At 46.5% G+C, this 15,625-nt stretch overlaps 1 protein-coding gene across 2 annotated transcripts in view; it reads right to left on the minus strand.

Moving 5' to 3' along the window:
* The window catches only part of SLC2A9 (solute carrier family 2 member 9), a 229,465-nt gene extending 214,310 nt beyond the window's left edge, over positions 1-15,155 (minus strand). The window contains exon 1 of one of the 2 annotated variants that reach the window (XM_077136390.1): positions 14,970-15,155. The gene's annotated coding sequence lies outside the window, so the exon portion shown is untranslated. Of the gene's footprint in view, positions 1-14,146; positions 14,846-14,969 lie in introns of those variants that run through there. The other variant, XM_077136391.1, reaches the window with a different exon arrangement.
* Between the last annotated feature and the right edge of the window lie 470 nt (positions 15,156-15,625).

Consider the following 15,625-nt stretch of genomic DNA (forward strand, 5'->3'; position numbering starts at 1 on the left):
ATGGAACTCTATGTGCTACTGAAAGAAATGAACAAATGAATGAATAGAGCAGACCAGTTGGTTTAGTTGAAAGAAAGAATGAAAATGAATAGCCGAGTCAACTTGGATGGACGGCATAAATGGGAAAAAAAATTAACAGAATCAGGAGTTATTGGAATCATATACTCAGCAGAGTTCTGTACAGCCTCCTGCCTGTTCTTATCTGGAGGTTTAAGATCACAGGTGGATGGTGTTTCTTCCTTCTGGCAGGTGGATGACTTTCTGAGATTCCCTTGACCTTAGAGCCCCCCAGCTGCTGGCCCCACCTTCCAAGGCTGGCCACAGAGACTCTGAGGTTCCACATGGAGCATTCAGGATGCCCCTCTCTCTGAAGTAGTGAATCTCTTCTTACACAGGATCACCACCTCTGTGATCTTCAGGTCTTCCAGTTTCCTGCATTACACTGCTTCCAGCCAACAGCCACTTCCCTGGCTTTGTGGCCACTCCTCTAAGGGTGAAGAGCCAGCCCTAGGTTGGGAGGGCAGAGCTACAAGCTCCTTAGCCTTCCCTGGTGTGTCATTGCTCTTTGGGTGTGCCAAAGCTGAGGACAGGAGAGAAAAAACAAAGTTGCAAATCCAAGGGCTACGGGCTCAACAAATCCAAGGGAGCTGGAAGTGGACAGATGTCAGGGGCTGCTGCCCCTTTCCTTCCATCTATTTCCCAAAAAGCAGCTGCTAAGGATAGCTGAGCAAGCAGAGACCATGGGGGAGACATTTCCCTAAAGGACTGGTATGAAGAGCTCAGGCTCTCTGACATGGAGGGGGAAAACCAAGTTCTGAGCAGGGGGCAAAGGGGCAGAGTAAGGGAAGGGCAGAGTCAAGGCTGACAAACTCCCACTGAGGTCACTGGTCTACCCCAGGCTCAAAGGTGGATTCGAGCACCTTGATCTGCTGTTACAGCCCCAGTGAACTCTGTACAGTGACAGCTTTGAACAGCTGGCTTTGACCAAGCAGGCTCTCCCTTGGGAAGGAAATCCATCCATCATTCCTTCATTCCTTCACTCGCTCACTCGTTTATGTGCCAGGCTCTTTTCAAGTTAAGATACAGAAACTAATCAGATTCATCCCTCCCTGAAGGAATGTACACTCGAGGAAGGGAGGTAGACAAGCCAGCAGGGAACCTAATACCAGCATGGAAAGCAGTCCTTCATTCTCCAGCAGGCATCTGATGACTGTGTCCTGAGGTCCAGGTACTGTTTCAGGTACTGGGGCTGGAACAGTGACTAAAACGGGTGGAAATTCCTGCCCTCAAGGAGCTTAGATTCTATTGAGGGGAGATGGATCATAAACAAAATGCCTAACTAAACAAAAATGATATATTAAAATGTGTTAAGTGATGTGGAAAAAACAAATTATGAAAGGAGGATGAGAGTTCTGTGTGGGGAAGGGGAGCAGAATTTTAAAAGGTGGCTGAAGGTGCCACTGGAAGAGTGAACCAGTGAATTCACTGGGAGAGCAAAAACTTGAAGGAAGCTAAGAGGCTGTGTCACGTGGATAACTGGGCTGCGTTTTACAATAACCAAGGATGCAAGAGGCTGGGGGAGCTCTGAGTCCCCACCTCCCCTGGCAGCCCTAAGGGAAGGTTGAACAACCATTACAGCAGAGCAGCCACTGGGAGAGGGGCCAAAGGGGCCAGGGGGCTGCCAATTTGGGGAAGGGTAGGAAAGCCCTTTGGCTCTAGTGCAGGACAGGAGGGTGGGGAGCGTGATGGAGACCTTCCCAGAGAGCTAAGTGGAACAAGGAAATGGAAGCAACGGAGATGCTTAACTGGGTTCTGCTGGCAAGGAGTGGGTTGGCAGAGGGACTTAGAGGTCAAGATGTATAAACCAGACTGCCTGGGTTCAAACCCCAAGCTCTACCATTTGTTAACTTTGTGACCGTGAACAAGTCATCCCACCTCTCTTAGCCCCAGTTCCTTCTCTACCTGTCAAATGGAAAGGAATGGGTGCTGTGTCTGCATGGTATGTTAGTTACTATTCATAAGCACACCCCTCTGAGGGGATCACGGAGGGTCGACTGGAGCAGGGGACCAGGCCAGGCCAGTGGCTGGGAGGGAGGTTTGAGAACTCGAGAATGAGAGTTTGCAAAGCTTGTGTACCCCAACAAAAGACATGCTGTCACACTCAATCCACACTCCTGTGGATGTGAACCCATTTATAAACAGGACCCTTTGAAGATGTATTATCAGTTAGGGTGTGGACTTATCTGCAAATAGGATCTTCTAAACTCTTATTTAGGTGCAGTCAAACTGAACAGGGTGGACTTTTATCCATATGTCCAGAGGCCTGCCAAGTAGAAGCCTGAAGTCAGAGAAAGCCATGGGAGTTGGTGGAAACCAGAAGAGGAGACACAAGGAAAGAGGGATCACCCTGTGATACGGACAGAGACACAAGCAAGGAACCCAAGGGTTGTGGCCAGCCAGCACCAGGACGGCTCAGACCCCAGGGGAAAGCATGGTCTTGTTGATACCATGATTTGGGACTTTGGATCTCTAAAACCATGCTCCAATAAATTCTTGTCATCTGAGCCATCCAGTGTGTGGTGTTTGTCCTAGAAGCCCTGGAGGACCAAGCCAGAGACCTGGGTCATGGGAAAATCCAGGAGAAAGTTCTAATAAGCTGTAATTTTGGTAACTATCTCAGGCAATTAATTGAAATTAAGTAAAAGTCGTATTATGGGTTGAATTGTGTTCCCCCTTCCCCTCCGCAAAGATATGTTGAACTCCTAACTGCTGGGACTTGTGAGTGTGACCTTATTTGGAAATAAGGTCATTGCAGATGGAATTAGTTAAAGTGTCTCATAATAAAGGGGCCCTTATAAGGGGACTGAGGTCCTTATAATAAGGGGAGAGGGGAGAGATATAGGGGAGAGACCATGTGAAGCTGAAAGAGGCAGAAATTGGCATGAGGAACACTAAGGATGGCCAGCAAACACCTGAAGCTGGAAGGGGCAAGGAGGGACTCTCCCCTATAGGGTTCAGAGGGAGCCCAGCCCTGCCTACAACTTGACTTCTGACTACAACTGGCCTCCAGAGCAGCGAATCACCCAGTGGTGATACTCATTACAGCAGCCCTAGGAAACTTAAGGCAAGTGGGAAACATTGGTCCAACACAACTCCCTGTTTTTGCAGTTGGAAACTTGAGGTGCAGAGATTTGGCCAAGGGTGCACACAGCTAGCAAGGAAGCAAACAGAGGGTTGGAAACCAGCCCCTTAGCTTCCCCCATCTAAGGCCTTTTCTATTCCCTGCAGCTGCTCCCCACTAATACATTTAATTGTTATACTCCTCCCCACTCTTGAAAGAGTTGAGAAAGCTGACACCAAAATAAAATAGATAAAACAGGACTAATATAATAGGAAAGACATTTTATGACATTCTTATAGAATCATAAAATTAAAGAGGAGAAATAATTGTAGCAGAAACTTAGCTTAGAGATGGTGTGGTAGTTAGATTTAGTTGTCAACTTGGCCAGGTGAAGGCACCTGGTTTTGTTGCTGTGGACATGAGCCAATGGTACGTGACCCTCATCTGTTGCTGATTATATCTACAGTCGGCTAGGAGGCGTGTCTGCTGCAATGAATGACATTTGACTTAATTGGCTGGTGCTTAAAGGAGAGAGCACAACGTAGCATGACCCAAGCAGCTCGGCATACCTCATCTTAGCACTCGCAGCTCAGCCCAGGCCTTTGGAGATGCAGACAGGAATCACCCCGGGGAAAGTTGTTGGAAACCAGAGGCCTGGAGAGAAGGCCAGCAGAGATTACCCTGAGCCTTCCCACGTACAAAAGAACCTCAGATGAAAGTTAGCTGCCTTTCCTCTGAAGAACTAACAAAATAAATCCCCTTTTATTAAAAGCCAATCCGTCTCTGGTGTGTTGCATTCTGGCAGCTAGCAAACCAGAACAGACAGTTTGCAGCCACTGATGATTCAGTTTCCCTATGAGGGTTGTAAACTCCTGATTCCATGCAGCAATTTCTTGAAGCTTGGGGTTATCTTTTGGGGAATGTGGATGGAAGCCCTAAAAAGGACTTCTTCAAGCAGAGCTATTATTAGTGTTGTGGGACTTTGTCCTCTGGTCTTTCCAGCCTTGGAGTTCCTACTCATCATCTCATCTGTTGGCAACCACACCTGTGAAACAGCCCTTATCAGTAATATCCCTAAGGCTAGAAGCTGGAACAAAGCCAAGAGTTGCCACCATCCCAGCCAAGTGGGGTTCTACCAGATGGAACCCTGAAAAGAGACCCCAGAAGGAAACGAGGTCACCTCTCTCCCCATGGCAGGCTTCAACCTCCTCTCCAGCAAGAGAGGAATTCCCTAAATAGTTCCAAAGCCAGAGTACATTGAACCAAATTCGATTGAAAGAATCATTTTAAAGGTACTCAATGCAGGCATTGAAATGAATGAGCTGGGTTCTATAGCAAGTTTGGTCCAAAAGCAAAGATGGGAATTAATGCATTCAGCTTTTGCTATACCAAACAAGAGCCACCATTACTAGGGCCCTATTCTGTGCTAGGACCTTAAATATACAATTTTATTTTATGTGCCAGTCATCCTGCAAGGATCCATTTTGAGGATGAAGAAACTGAGATTCAGATAGTTTCAGTGGTTTGCGTGCTGCCAAAGAGCTGCACCACGCTGAGTGCCTTTTCTTGCAGACCTGCGCCAGGCATGTCAACAGGGTGCAGGTGTTTCCTCCTCCCTTTAACTTCTCCGCAGTCACTAAGTGCTCACTGAGGCCATGCCAAGGGCATGGTGGTGAGTAAGTAATATGGTATTCTTGTGATGTTCACACCTGTACCTTCTGCACAGCAAATGTTGGAGAGTATAGATGTGGGAGTAACTCACCATTCTGCCATCTGTCTACACCTGAAGCTTTCTGCAAGTTAAGGCCCAGGAAATGTTCCTGCCAAATACACCCTCCCACTCTGTTCCTGCCTCCCTGTCTCCTTCCTGTCCTAGGCAACAGGGCTGGACATGCTCAGAGAAGCCTTACCGACTCTGTTGAACACTGAGCTTCCCCACAGAGCCCCCTATACTCCCAGAACTGCAGCCTCTGCCTCCTACCCTGTCCAGAGGTGAAGCTTTAGCTCAACTCCTCCTAGTTGTCTAAGTCTACTTGATGGACATCAACACCATCAGCTGGCCAAGGTCCTCCCTGTTTACTGGGCACACCATGGACTATCTCCCTTCCTCCAGAGTGTGGCCTTGAACTTTGCAAAATGATTGTCTCCTAACTGACCTCTGATGGACCAGGGCCAAGTTGGCTGATGAGAACATGAATTTTCTGGGCTTGTCCCTTGGGATTCTAATTTAGTACATATGGGGTAGGTCCAGGATGTTTGAATTTTAACAAGCACCCTCCCTTTCCAGATGATTCCAGTGCCTTCAAGCAAATCATCAGCTTATCACCGTTACCCAAACTTCAGCCGTAACTTGCCACCTTGACGATTACTTTAAGTAGGCTTTTCCCTATTTCTTACTTAGCTTTGCCCTAAGCCTGTCATTCTCACCCTGAATGTTCCTTAATGCCACTTGGAGAGCACTGTATAAATCCCAAAGCCAGACCCCTTCTCTGGCTCAGCCTTCTGGAGCTGGGAAGTTGTAGAGAACTCACACCACTGCTCAACTCTGAAACTCATGCATTTTCTGTCATGTCAGGGCAGAGAAGTGAGTAGCTCCCACCCTTCCCGAGTGAGTTGGGGTGCGGGGTGATGGGAATCCACGTATGTGCTGCTTTGTAGCATCAGTTAAGCGACTTTCCAGAGGACTGGTATCGGGGACCAAGCACTGCAAACTCTCTGGTTTGACTCTGTTCACCACCAATCTTAACTCCCTCTGGTTTCTTTCCAGAATAAACTTGAACTCTTGTCAGAGAAGTCAAACTTTAATTAGCATTATAAAGATCAGATTTTCATTATTCAGTCAATTGCTTTGTTAATAGGAATAGGCTGGCCCGTGGCCTTTCATTCCTGACAAAGCCTAATTGCTTGAAAGCTGTGCACGGTTTGGAAACAGGCTGCCTTGCTTACGGATCCAATCTAATGAGCTTCAGATTTCCTGCCCAGCTAATTGTGTGCTCCCCAAATGAAAAAGGGGCCTCTCTGCTTCCCAGCCCCCTTGAACTGCTCGGTCAAAGAGGTTGGCTCTTGGAGGGCGTTTCAAAGCTCACTCTTGGTGGGCCTAGTAGGGTGCTCGAGGGGATCCCCAAAACTTATTTTATTTTTAAAACAAAAATGTTGAGGGTGCTGGTTATGAAATCATACGTCAGCTCTAACCATGGAGCGACCAGAGGAATCATGCCGTGGAACTCCTTCCTACCTTCTGGAAATGAGAAGACAAAGGCTCTGGGTGAAGGTGACTGGGGAGCAGCAAAGATGCCACATGTCCCGTGGCTGGCTGCATTCTAGAATCTGAGCACTAGAGACACAGAGGTGAAGGAGGCTTAGCTCCTGCCCCTGAGACCACACTGTGATGTTTGGGGCGTGGGTGGGGGGGCAGACAGAGAGAACTTTCTGAAATACAGTTATGGATGCTCTAATGGAGGGAGGACAGGGCACTGGAAAGGAGAGGGGCCACCACGCTGTGTGATGGTCACCTATTCATTCATACATTTGTTCGTTTGATAATTTGTACTGAGCCTCTGCACCTACCCTTACACTCCAGTGGGGAGTCAGATATTATGCAGCCAAATAACGGAAATAGATGTTTCAGTACAATTATGATATATCCTAGGAAGTAGTGTACGGTGGTGTGAGAAGCAATATCAGGAGATTCTGACCTAATCTGAAGAGTGAGAATTAACTGGGCCCATGGGGGCGGAGCTGGAGTGTCAGGCCAAGCCAAGGAGCAGCAAGTGGAAGGGCACAAGAGGGGAGTGTGAGAGCCCAGTGTGGCTGGAGCCCGCGGAGCCAGAAGTGGTTGTGGCGTTGGGCAAGGCCCGCCTTGCAGACGAGGATAGGGATGGGACTTTATTCTAAGAGCCCTGGGAATCCTGAGGGTTTCTAAATGAGGGAAGGGGATACGGGGCGCAGGAGATGGGATGATCAGCTCAGTCTTAACAATGGACTCCCTGGATTGTGGGGGCTGCGGGGAGGCAGGTGGAGGGTGAGAATGTGGAGGTAGGAAGCCCGGCTTTGGTCCATAGAAGAGATGATGGAGGTTTAGGCCAGGGCAGGGCTGTGATGGCAAATGCCCCTTAGGGGGTTCCAGGCGACGGCAGAAGATACAGTAGGCAGAGCCCATGGCACACAGGAAACGCAAGACACCCGTTAGGTCCCCTTGTGATCCCGCCTGTTCTGCTCTCCAACTCTCCAACCACACCTGGGAGCCCAGGGTGACCCGCTTCCAAAACTCTCCAAGAAGTGTCTCTTGAGGGGAAGCTGGTGCAGTGCAACAGACAGATGGGGGCGTCGGCTTCTGAGAAACACCCAGTTCTAATTCCCACTTTGTTATCCCTGTGACTCGGGGCAGGTTATGCAGCAACATGGAGCCACGATTTCTTCTTCTGTGAAGGGAAATCTGGATACCTCTTTGCTAATGGAGGGCCACAATGAAACAGGCTGCCTGAGACGTCGGGCACTTGTGAACTTTTCGGGGAAACCTTGGTTTCCCCTCCCCTTTACTTTCCATAGTCCATGATCGTCTCTCCATCCCCTTCAAGTGCTGAAGATTCTCTAAGTATCTTAACTCAACTTCCCTCTATTATCCTGTGTTCCATGAAAATTAGATTTCTGCTCCCAATGGCCCATTATAACATTATATCTATCATGTTGGATTATATTACTGAAAGGAACTAAGACTGTTTGTGTGGCAGCAGAGAGCATAAGTAAGTTAGATTCTCTGTTACATGGCCCCTGCCTGTCTCCCGACCCTGGACTGTGCTCTTCCTGTCTCTGCCCGAGATTTGTCCGGCCTTCCCAGCAGGCACCAGTGTCCGCAGGACATCCTCTTCCTCCTTTCTGCCTGTCTGAATCACACTCGTCTCTCAAAACTTAGCTTCAGTCTCACCTTTCCCACCAAACCCTTATTATAGACCTAGAAATCATCTGGGTAAGCGCCTCCATTTTATAAATGGATAAATTCAACTTAAATCCCTTGAAATCCATGATCAACTCCAAATTCTTCAGCAGAATATGTAACAGCCTTCACTGCTTGGTCTCACAACCTCTTTTTAGACTACATCAACCAAGACATAGCAAATACAGTGTTTTTAAACCATAGCACCCCCGTTCCATACCCATGGCAAACATCAATAAATCACAGAACTTTTTTCCTACTAAGCCCAGATACAGCCTCAGGATCTTACTCAACACAGCACAGCTCTGAGCCAGTGGTTTGAGTCACCAGATGTGGTGCAACCTGCTTTCCCTCCCTGCTGACTCAACTTTGTGATGTGAGCTTGCCACATGGTTTCCAGCCTCTGTGCAGTTGTCCATGCTGTTTCTTCTTCCTGAAAAGCTTTTCCATTGCCCTGCCTTCTCCTCCTGGTCCACTGCTGCCTAATGCAAACACGGCCTCCTTGCTATGTTTGCCCAGTGCATTCAGGTAGAATTAATGGTTCCTTTATCTTACCTGAAGGCTCTGTACCTGGGGCTGCAGGCACCCAGTCCTCACGAATGCCCACTGACCCAGGGAGGAATTTAAAAGGGCCAGCTTATTCTTTATTGATTCTTTTAATCATAAGAGAGACAGTGATGATAGCAGAAAAGAGGAAGAAATGAAAATGGGGTAGAATTCATTCATGGCAAATGTCTAAACCAAGAAACCCAGCAGCCTGGCTCAGCAGAGGCCATGCTCATCTGAAAGTTTGGCATTCTTAAAATACATGTTTGGAAAGGGACCGGATGGCCAAATTCTTTCTCCATCTCTAGGGAGCTGACTCCTTCCTTGTTCATTATCCAAATATGGCCATTTCTTGCTTTACTCAACCAGGCCTCAGCTCTAAACTCATTCATCCATTTGTTCACTCAGCAAGTACATACTGATGCCCGCAGGGTGGCCTGTGGCCTGGGCTGGGGTGGGGACATGGCCAGGGACAAGCCAGTCTGGTCCATGCCCTTTGTGGGGCTGGAATCCCAGGGCTACTGTCTGAAATCAAAGCTGATGCCCATCCTGGGGGATCCCTTGAAGAGTCACGCAGGACTCCTGTCCTTAAATTCCAGGGTTCACTTCACCCCCAGCAGTTGTCCTGGGTTTGCCTTCAATGGTGGCCATTCTGGCCTTTTTTGTGCCTTCATCATCCCAAGCCCTTAGCTTTGCTCAAAGGGCAGCTGTACCCAGTTATGAAGATTGCAGGACCCTGAGGCCAGCCTGCCAGTGCTCAAACACTGACTCATGGACTTGTAAAGTCTGATTGAGGCCAGTGACTTCCCCTCATAGGACTTCCATTTGTTCATCTATAAATAAGGATGAAAATAATGATACCAGCCTCCAGGGATGCTGGGAGTGTTGGGAAAATAAATGCACAGCACTTAGAACAGTAGGTGGTATTAGAAATGCTCAATAAAAGGTGAGATATTGAGGCTCAGAGAAGTGAAGCTACTAGCTCAAGGTCACACAGCAAGGGTGAGGCAGAGTGACATTTGAGCCCAGCTTTCTGGCTGCCCTTGCTCTTGAGGCATGTTGGAAGCCTCTGGCTCCCGGTCACTGATTTTCTTTGTACCTGGGTACATAAGAGGAAAGTGGGGGGTGGGGCATTGTTGTTGACCTTTGACACCAAAGGACTTGGGATCCCTTTGATGAGGGCTCTATTGTTAGTCTCAGAGGAAATGCTAAAAATCAATCATTACCATATATCTGAATGCTGCCCTAATATAGGCTCTCCTGCCTTCCCTGCTTCCGATTGTCTTGGCCCCATTTCCTCAAGGGCACTTCTGGCATGTAGATTTCTGGGGTCCAAGTCTTGGAGCAATGAGAGTGGATTTGCTAAGCAGTATCCTTGGCCCAAACTGGACTCTTTCTGTGGTGTCACCGATGTCCCTGGTCTTGCACCTGTGCATGGCCTCCCTCCCCTGACCCAATAGAATGCAGGTCTAAGTCAGCCTTCCCTTCTCTGCCTGGCTGGAGATGGTGTCCCAGGCCCTCCTTTGTGCCATCTGTTCACTCTCAGTCTGAAAAACTCCATTCTCCTGGGAACTGAGGGTCTCAGAAGCTCACCACTGCGCCAGCCCCCAGCTGTCCCAGCTCCCTGCCCTGACTCTGGCTGCTTGACCCTGAGTTACTATTGAACCTCCCTAAACTTCACCTTCTGATCTGTGAAATGGGAGTAAGATAAAAACCCCACTTGTGGGCTAGCTGTGAGGAATAAAGGAATGAATGACTCCTTGGATGGCTGTAGACCCACTATGTGTAAGCAAAAAATGGTAGCAGGTTTAGCTGTTACTGGTAGACCAGAGCTCACAATTAATCCAGTTCTTTATACTTTAGATATTTTTTGTACTAAAGAAAAGAAATACAGCATGGAGGTGAGAGCTCGCAAAGTTTGAGCTCCACCACTCCAAATTGCATGGCCCTGGACACATTTCCTAGACTCTTGAATCTTAGTTTCCTCATCTCTGAAGCTGAAATGATACTAAACTCACACACTCTGTATACAGATTAAAAGAGATGATGCATAAAATTTTCTTAGTGCGGTGCTGACACAGAGAGATAAAAGGAATCAAATATGGTAGTTACTATAAGTCCATCATTCTTAGATAACATTGTCACTCAATTGCTGTTTTTCTCCTACTGTAGACTTATAATTTCATATTTTTTGATGCTATATAAGTATTTCTGTCCTGCTTTTTTTCTACAGGTTTTTTCCTCCTTTTTGTTGACAATGGCAGCTGTCTATTATTTCATCTTTTTGGTGGCCACATTTCATTTAACCAACTGGTCATGGAGGGAATTTCCTTTATTCAATGCTACAAACAGCTCTGCAGTGGTCATTTATGGGCAAACAGGTCCTTCATCATTTGTTTTTATGGATAAAATTGTGTCTCCCAAAAAGATACGTCCAAGTCTTAATCTCCTGTACCTCAGAATGTAACCTTACTTGGAAATCGGGTCATTATAGATAAAATTAGTTAATTTAAGATGAGGTCACACAGGCAGTAGGCAGGTCTTTGCTCCAATCTGACTAATGTCCTCATAAGGAGAGAAGCGAGACAGACACAGGGAGAAGGAGCCCTTATGAAGATAGTAGTAGGGACTGGACATGTGCTGCTACAAGCCACGGTGCACCAAGGATGGTGGAGAATTCCAGAAGCAACAGGAGAGGTGAGAAAGAATTTTTCTCCAGAGCCTTCAGAGGGAGCATGGCCCTGTCCACATCTTGATTTTGTACTTCTAGCTTCCAGAACTATGAGACGATAAATTTCTGGTGTTTTAAGCTTCCAGGTTTGTAATACTTTGCTATGGCAACCCTAGGAGATCAATACGTTTGAATTCTTCCTTGGAATAGATTTCAAGGAATGGAATACCTGTGTCAAATGCTATGCAAAAAAAAAAAAAAAAATGCAATGCATACTTTTAAGTTTCTTGATGTACAGTAATACTTCATGGTTCAAAAAGGTTATACAGGGTGGGCCACAGTGACTCAGCAGGCAGAATTCTCACCTGCCATGCTGGAGACCTGGGTTCGATTCCTGGTGCCTGCCCATGCAAAAAAAAAAAGAGGTTACACAAGTTGCACTCAGAAGTATAGATAAGGTTGCATGACTCACTGCAGCTGCCTTTGGCTCTTAAAAAAGCAATTTGAGCCTCTTGACTCTTAGTCTCTTAGTTTTTCTATCCCTATGTCACATGACATTATTTAGTTTAAGAATTGTCTTAGTTTGCCAGGAATGCTGTAACAAATACCACCCACTGGTTGGCTTAAACAATAGGACTTTGTTGCTCACAGTTTGGGAAGGTAAGAGTCTACCCAGGTGTCAGCAAGCCGTGCTTTCTTCAAAGTCTAAGGTTTACTGGTGGTGGCTTGCCAGCACCCCTCTGCCACTGGCTATCTGTGTCTTTCTCACTCCTACCACCATGTCTCTACCTCACACCAAACACAAAAATGAACTCAAATGGATCAAGGACCCAGATAAAAGAGCTAAAATCATAAGACTCTTAGAAGAAAATACAGGGGGAAATCTTTAAGATGTATTTTGCAATGGAGTCTTAGATAGGCCACCAAATGCATGAGCAGCAAAATAAAAAATAGATACATTGAACCTTGTTGAAATTAAAATAAACTTTTGTGCATCAAAGGACATTATCAAGAAAGTAAAAAAAAGAAAACCCGTGAATGACAGAAAATAGTTGCAAATTGTAGATACAATAAGAGTTCAGTATCCAGAATATATAAACAACTCCTACAGCTCCAACAACAAAAAAGATAAACAACCCAATTTAAAAATGGGCAAAGAACATGAGCAGACATTTCTCCAAAGAATATGTACAAATGGCCAGTAAGCACACGAAAAGAGCCTCAAGATCATTGACCACTGGGGAAATGCAAATCAAAACCACAATGAAATACTACTTCACACCCACTAGATTAGTTACTATAAAACAGTAACAACAAAAACCCAGAAAATCAGGGTGAGGATGTGGAGAAATTGAATGAGGCAGTCACCGTGGAAAACAGTTCGGTGCTTCCTTAAAAAGTTAAGCTATAATGACCTGGAAATTCCATTCCTAGGGATACATCCAAAATAAATTAACAGTAGGGAACTCAAACAGAAACATATACACCAATGCTCATAGAAGTATGATTCACATTAGCCAAACTATGGAAACAACTCAAGTTGTTGATGATTGGATAAATAAAATATGGTAATACATGCAGTGGAATATTATTCAGCCATAGAATGAAATGGAGTTCTGATACATGGTAAAACATGGATAAACCTCGAAAATACTAAGTGAAATAAGCCAGACATAAGAGGACAAACATTGTATGATTTCACTTACATGAAATATCTAGAATGGGCAAGTTCATAGAGACAGACAGTAGATTAGTGGTTCCAGGGTCTGCCAGGAGGGGGTTGGAAAGTTAGTGCTTAATGGGTACAGAGTTTCTGTTTGGAGTGATGAGAGAGTTTTGGAAATATTGGTGACAGTTGTGCAACATTATGAATGTAATTAATGCCACTGAATTGTACACTTAAATATTGTTCAAATGGCGACTCCTATGTTATATACATTTTACCATAAGGAAACCTAAAAAGAAAGAGGGGGAAAAATGTCCAATTCTCCCCCCAAAATGGCCGCCTCCCATAGCCTTCCCCACCCCAGCTGATGCCGCTTGCTTCTTCCAGTTGCTCAGGCTCTAATTCTTGGAGTCCTCCATGATTCCTCTCTTTTTCCTACAGCCCACATCTGGACAAAATGAGTGCCTGTCCAGTAGTGATGAAGAGCAGATGGCACAGGGCAGAATGTGAAGGGCAGAAGGTAACAGAAAGAGGTGCAAAGGCACCTCCCAAGAAACCCTCAGTTTCCAGAGAAGATACCTCCTCTTCCTCCTCCTGCTCTATTCTCTATCTCCATGAACAGCACCATCAGACACCACCCAGTCGCCCGGGCTAGATATCGTGTCAGCATCCTCCCTGCCCCCTACTCCTTTCCATCCTCAACATCCAGGTGATGCTACCTCAGAAGATGTCTCTAACTTTGTGCTCTCCATCCCTGCTGCCATCCTCCTGGCCCAGACCCTCATCCTCTCCCACTTGAACATCAACCTGCTAAATGGTCCCACTGTCTGCAATCTCTACTCCAACCCAATTCTCTGTAGGATTACCACTTCTCTATTCAAAAGCCTTAGATGGTTCCCAGTGGTTTAGATGAATATGACTCAACTTGGAAGGAAAGGAAGGAGGGAGGAAGGGAGGGAGGAAGGGCAAGCCTTTCATGAGCTCCTGTTCTGGGAAGCCGTGTTTCAGGCAGCATCTTTGTATGACGTGTTCTCCACCAGAGTGTGGCACACAGCTTCTCCCGATTCCGCCCTGCCCTCTGCCCAGCTCCATCTCTGGCACACACCCTGCTTGAGGCACAGGAACCCTCAGCCTTCTCCCTTCGCTGCCTTTCCTTGAGGTATTCCCCCAACGTTACCAGCTTTCTTCATCTGACCAATTCCTACTCACTGTTTCAGGATTTTCTTCCAATCTGAATTTCTCAGTGCAGCCCTAGGGAGCAGTCCAGGAAGAGTTCACTTTCCTCTCCAGAATCCAGAATGTTTAATTCTAGGATCTGGGGCCAGACCCAGGGCAGACACCCAGCCAATGGGAGTTGGGCAGATAAATGGCAATGGGCTTATAGTTGCAGAAGCTAATATTATCAGGACTTCAATAGGAATCATTTGTTTGTTTGCATGACTCTTCAAAATTAATCATCAAGTAAGCCCACAAGTACAAAATGCCAAAAACAGAAAGTGAAAGGGAAACTGTACTTCATCGTGCCAGTAAATAACTTGCTTCCCAAACAGTTACTGCTCGCTTCCCCAAGACAGAAAACCCATCTTCAGACACTCCTCTGTGCCCGTGCTTTCTCTGTGTTGTCACATTTATTCCTGGAGGCAGCAGCACTGTTGCTCTCAAACAGGACTCAGAGAGGTGAAGAGACTTGCCTGAGGTCCCAAGAGCCAGGAAATAACCAAGACAGGATTGGAACTGAGACTTGAAGGTCCCCATACCCTCAATCTTTTCCCACGCTAGGCTGCCCCAGACGTAAGAGAAACGAAACTGCAGTGCATATACTCTCTCCAGCAACACAACAGCAAGCATGGAGCCACACTCCCAGGCCAACCACCTCCTGTTGGCTTTCAGGAGATTGCTAAGAGATTCCTCTGTTGGAAGAACATGGAAGAGAAAATTATCTCTAGGATCAGAAACCCTGGGATCATTTGTACTGGGTTGGTTAGGAACTTTCTGAAAGCATTTCAAGCAATAAGTTTCTTGCATTACTTACAGTCTCTGGTGGCTGCTGGCTTCACCACAGACGAGTCTCAATTCAACCTCTTCCTTCCCAGAAATTAATGTGACTGCAAGTTGTCTTATCTCTGTGTCATAAGTAGGAGGGAGCCAAAGTCCCTGCTCAAAGGCAGTATCTATGGAGTAAATCTTAGCTTTGTGACTACACGGACCCAGATTTTCAAGGCAGGTGCTTTTCTCTGTGTGCTGGAGAACCAGTTCTTTCTTTGGGGGTTTTAGTCCCTTGTATTGTCTGCTCCTCACCTTAAAGACTGGTTGTTAACTTTCTAACATCAAGACTAAAATCAATACACACGGTGTTTCCAGCTCGCTACTTGGTGAGTCATTCACCTGCTCAGGCTTCATTTTAGAACTGAAAACCAGACTAACTGTTCCAAACTTGGAAATTGGCTTATCCTTTTCATGGCTCCCAAGGAGGCCAAAAAGAGAAAGAGAGAAATGGGATGACACCTGGCTGGTTCAGGCAGACTGGGGAGGGCGATGCTGCCCTGAGCACCATCAAATTTGCAGAAGTCCAGTAACTTAAGTCAAAACCTTTAGTGACATGCCATTTTCTGTTTGCCAAGAACAAAGTTTTAGAGGACCCTGGCAAGATGGCGGCTTAGCGAGGTGTGGGATTTAGTTCGTCCTCCA

The sequence above is a fragment of the Tamandua tetradactyla genome, chromosome 19, assembly GCF_023851605.1.
Source record: "Tamandua tetradactyla isolate mTamTet1 chromosome 19, mTamTet1.pri, whole genome shotgun sequence".
In the NCBI taxonomy this organism is placed as follows: Eukaryota; Metazoa; Chordata; class Mammalia; order Pilosa; family Myrmecophagidae; genus Tamandua; species Tamandua tetradactyla.